The sequence below is a fragment of the Aegilops tauschii genome, chromosome 3 (genome assembly GCF_002575655.3).
Source record: "Aegilops tauschii subsp. strangulata cultivar AL8/78 chromosome 3, Aet v6.0, whole genome shotgun sequence".
In the NCBI taxonomy this organism is placed as follows: Eukaryota; Viridiplantae; Streptophyta; class Magnoliopsida; order Poales; family Poaceae; genus Aegilops; species Aegilops tauschii.
The window spans coordinates 329,360,009-329,365,623 of record NC_053037.3 but is presented as its reverse complement, the minus strand read 5'-3'; positions in this window follow the sequence as shown (position 1 = coordinate 329,365,623).

Here is a 5,615-nt window from a genome sequence, read left to right as displayed (position 1 = left end):
TAGTAGTAGCAATTAAAAGAAAACCCAAAAAGATTTCTCGTTATTCTTTTGCTTGTTCGGAGCTTTCCTGTGTTTATGTTCATGGTGATTTATATCCTACTCATGCTTGCACTCATTGTTGATTAATCTTAATGCATGTTCATGACTGTTGTCGCTCTCTAGTTGGTCGCTTCCCAGTCTCTTTCTAGCCTTCACTTGTACTAAGCGGGAATATTGCTTGTGCATCCACTTCCATAAAACCCCAAAGTTATTCCATATGATTCCACCTTACCTTCCTATATGCGGTATTTACCTGCCGTTCCAAGTAAATTTGTATGTGCCAAACTCTAAACCTTCAAATGAAATTCTGTTTTGTATGCTCGAATAGCTCATGTATCAACTAGACTGTCTATATCTACCATGCACTACTAGAAAAAAGGCTGTTAGTGGCGCACCTATTTTTGCTATTAATGGCGCACTATAGGTGCGCCACTATTAACACGCCACTAGTAACAAATAGTAATGGCGCACCTCTGGTGCGCCATTAGTATCCCAGATAATAGTGGCGCACCACGTAGTGCGCCATTACTATGTCCAACAGTGCGCCATTACTATGCCTCCTAGGGGGCCATATTTACCTTCACGTATGCCCCCAAGTGCGCCATTACTATGCCCCATAATGCGCCACTGGTATTTAGCCCTGGTGCGCCACTAATGCTCAATATGGTGCGCCACTACTATGAATATTAGGAATTATTTGTTTTTGCTTTTCTGGTATTTGCACAGGTTACAAAATATGTTACACAGCACAGAATATAAACATCACACAATAGAATTCATCATATTAGTCTCCAAATTCGAAATAGAAAACAAAGTTCAAACACTAGCAAAGTTCATCATATATATTAGCTGAGTTTGTCGTCACATTACAAAGTCGATATCGATCATCTAAACTACCATCACATAGAAGAGAGCTACGGTCACGATGAGCATCATCGCGATGAAACTGGTCTTCATCCGGTTCCTCCTCCGCTCCCTCCTCTCTCCCGCTAGATAGCGCGCGTATCTAGCTTCCGCCTCCGCCCTAGTGGTGTACCCTTTGTAACTGTTACCGCTGAAACGGTGAACCTGTCTCCGACACTCCTCCCAGTCGTCGTAGACTCCGGGAACCTTACCCTTGTACACGACATACGACGGCATCTCTATGCACTAGACAAACAAAACATTAGTAGCAATTCACAGACAATATATAAGTATGCAACCAAAGGATCGGAAGAGAAAAGCAACACATTAATAGCACGATTCATGGACCTACTAATAAATAGCATCGATTACATATAAGTTTAACGACTATCCAAACTAAAGAGACATACAAGTTCATTAAAATTTAATTACAACATGAGCTAATCGATATTTCAGAACTACATAGCATCATTACTTTCGAATCGACTCAGGGACCGGAGCGTGGATGAAGCCGCCGTCTTTCGTGATGGTCATGAAATCATGATCGTTGTCAGCCTGCATTTGTAGCGTTGTTTCTATTTCACTGTTGGACGGTTGATGTTTGAGGTAGAACTGCCCCGAGGTACGAAGGACATCTTGATAGATGATTTCCGCAAACTCCGACTGGAGGCAAAAGAATTCTTGTCTGATGTCCGCGTCCTGGATTGCCGACAAGCGTGCGGCCCAATCTTTGAGATTAGTTGGTAGCAGAAGGTGATTATGGTCCCGTACGATCGCCCGCATGTGATGGAGGGCGTAGTAGGCATCCTTCTGACTGCCAGGCAGCTGCTTGACGCAGGGGAACGTCGTTATGTGGGTGAACACGTTGCCGTACCTACAAATTGGCCTCCTAAAGGTGCCTCCAGATTTGGCGTAGCCGGGGAGAGCATCATCAAGAACTTTCTTGATATTTGTGTAGTCTTTCTTCGACTGACGGTCCGAGTCGAAATACGTGGCCATGGAATATTTTGGGCTTAAGAGGATGAGTGTGCAATGTGTGTCACTGCACAAAACACGGAATGTTAGAAAAAAAGAACGATCGAAATCTAAGAAATCATATGTTACGGGGCGGTGAGGGGATGACTTACTCGGGAAAGTAAGGCACGAGGAAGTTATCCTTATCTGGGTTCGCCAGAATGACGCCTTCGAGGTATGAACTCGCGACTTGCCGGTCCCCAGCGCTGCCCAAGATCTTGGCACGCATGTAGAAGGGGTCGACTATCACGATGTCCGGGGTCTTGTCTCTAATGATCCGCATCTCCATACTGAGCAAAAATAGCCGAATGAAGGTGTACTGTAGGGGATGAAGGTTAAACACAGGACGATCATACCCCCGATGGTGCTATCGACAAAGCCCTTGCCCTCTGGCACCTTGGCCACGAAAACCGGGTATGCCACATCATTCTCGGAGAGACGCTGCTTCTCCATAGAAAGAACATTGTCATGCAGACTCCACATAGCACCGGTTGCAGCATTGAGCAGATTAGTCGGTAGCATCGGCCTACCCGCCACATGCACCCTCCTCGAGATATCCTTAGGTGAAGGTGGCCCGTCCTGAGCACGGATCGTACTCGGTGCCGGCTGGCTCGCACCCTTGTTATTTTTTCTTTTCCGTCCCTTCTGCTTCTTCTGCTGTAATGGGATCGAGTTCTGCTCAGAGACCACCTTCTTGAGTGTGTTGGGGCTGATAATATTTCGCACCTCGGCTATCTGAGGCTCGGTGAAGGTGGCAGCTGGAGGCGTCTCCTGAGAACTGAACGCCAGACGACGCCTGTTGCAATTGGGTTTCTCTGTGGTACCAGCTAGATCGCGATCGTCTTTTGCAGGGTTGGGTTCTTGAGAAGGAGGCCCCAAGAATTCTTCACCGTACCCATGTTCGTTGAAGTACTTATCGACGTTGGTAAATGTACCATTGTCATCATCCGGATCCTGTGCCATATGCATGTCCGGATCAGCTGACGGCGGTAGCGTTGCGGTGGTCTTGCCATGGCTTGGCGCCGGCACGACTGGCGGTGTTGTTTGTGGGGTGGTGTCCCCCCCCCCAAACGAATCTGGCTCTTCGGCCAAAGCATGGAGCAGCTTATGCAGGCACTGAGGACCATCACATCATCTTCGTCGGCCCGAGGGGGTCGATACGGAGGTAACAAATCGTCGCAGCCCCGCAGTGCCCGAACCAGTTGAACCCTATACACGGTGGGTGGCATCGGATTACCGTGGAACATGCGGTTGCCCGGTTGAACGATTCTGGCCTTGGCGACATCGATCAACTCGCCGTCCACGAAGTGCAGGAGAGTGCATGGAATGTCGGCGGCGCCCTGCGAAAACATGTAGGGCGTCAGGGATGCCCAGTTAAAGGCAAGGAGATGAAGTCATCGGCCGAGGCTTAGTTACCGTGATGGCATCGAGCTCGGCTAATGTCGAGGCACCGCCAACGGCGGGCGTGGAAGTGACGGAGGGGTCGCTTGCTGCCGAGGTGCCGGCCGGCGTATTCTTCCCACACCCGGGTGCATTAAGCTCCAATGCCGGCGCCGACGCCGGAGACAGCAATGTCGCCTCCGCCGGAGACACCAATGGCGCCGGCGCGTTGTGCGAGTTGCTGCCCGTGAAGCTAGGAATCGGGGGCGGCCCCTGTTGGCCGCCCGCAATCCACGCCTACAGTCCCTCAAGCAAGGTAGGCATAATGGCGGTGATCGTCGCTCCCAGTTGGTCTCGCACTTGCTCTTCGACTATCTTCGGAATCCGCGCCACTTGTGCCTTGAGTTCTCTAACCTCGCGCTCCTGGCTTTTCGAGCTGGTCTTTCTCTCCTTTTGCCCAGCCTTATAGTGTTCCGACCATTTCGTGGACAAGCCTTTGCCGGCCACACGACCAGTTGACGACGGCTTACTGAACTTATCCTTGTGTTTCATTACGTTCAACGCCCTATTTAAAGTGGTGTCCCAAGGGGAGCTCTGAGACCCCGTGCTACTGCTTTTAGTGTCCTGCGGAAGGAACGTGAACCATTAAGAAATTTGGCTTCATTAATTAGAATGCAACCATATGGAGCTAATTACGCGGGGGTGTATTCCTTACCAGAACAAGCTCAAGCGCCTTGGTCTTCGAATCCGTGGTAAGCTCCTTTGTTACCGGGTCCACCTTGTACCGGGCCCTGACATAGTTCCTGGTCTGCTTGTCACGGTATTTATCGAAGAGGGGCGGTAGGCCTTGCTCGGCACGCTCCACGTCCTCCTTGTCCCATATCGGTTCCGCCACTCTGTAACCGCCGGGACCGAGTGTGTGGACCCCTAAGTTCAAGTCCCGCATATCTTTCCCCCACTGACTTGATTCCGCGGATGCGTTGCTCTCGCACTTGATCTTGAACTCCAGGTAGTCAGCTTCGCTGATCGAAGGATTTGTCTCCTTGATCTTCTCATAACTATCACCACTTAGAATCCTTCTCTTCACCGCGGCTCTCCAAGTAGACAGGGTCGTGCTCATCTTCGTGAGGGCGGCACTGTTCACTTTATTCCCTGAGAAGCGTGTGTTTGCGAAGTCACCGGGAAACTTGTATCGTTCGTGCAGCTTCATGAAGAGGAGGTTGCGCAAATTCCCTCGGTCACGATGCCTTAGGTTCTGGGTGTTGATCGAGACGGTGCTCCGAAGAATGCACCCGAGTTGTCACGCGTACCCACTGACTAATTCTTTGGGCGTCGTTGGATGCCCATTGGAGGACACTTCAGTAAATTCCTCCTTGACGGTGCCGAGCACGTTCGGGCGCCGGTCCTTCCGTTGCCTCTTCAGTTGGCTGCCATCTGTGCGTGCGCTGCCATCATCAGTGGTGGTATCCCTGGCGACACCATCAATTAGTAGTGCGGCTCTCATAGGGAAATATTCTTTCTCTGCGGCGTCCCACGTATTGGCTGGTGTTTTCCACAGCGTGTCTAGATCCTCTTTCAGCAGCCCCAGATACAGATTGATGTCGTTCCCTGGTTGTTTCGGCCCTTCAATTAGCATACTCATGTGAATGTACTTCCTCTTCATGCACAACCAGAGGGGGAAGGTTGTACATCCACACAAACACAGGCCAGGTGCTATGTGTGCTTCTCTGGCTGCCAAACGGATTGACTCCATCGGTGCTCGCGCCCGGCATGATGTTCCTTGGATCGTCCCCAAATTCTGGGTGTTTGAGCTTGCCACTGGCTCGCATCCTTAGGGTGACTCAGCATCTTGTCTTTTTTATTTATCTCCGGATCATTTCCATCATCTTCTCGCTTCTTCTCCTCCCTATCCGCGTGCCAACGCAGGAGCTTTGCTAGCTTAGCGTCCGCGAAATACCGCTGCAGACGAGGAGTGATCGGAAAGTACCACACCACTTTTCAAGGAGCTTTCTTCCTCTTCTTGTATCGAGTGACGCCGCACACCAGGCATATGGTAGATTCCGCGTGCTCGTCCTGATAAATGATGCAATCGTTCATGCACACATGGTATTTCACGTGTGGTAAATCCAGAGGACACACGATTTTCTTCGCCTCCTCGAAACTGGTCGGGCACTTGTTCCCCTTGGGAAGACGTTCATGCCAGAATGACATGTTCTCGTCGAAGCATGCATCGGTCATTTTGTGTTTTACCTTCATCTCCAGAGCCATGAGCGTTACTT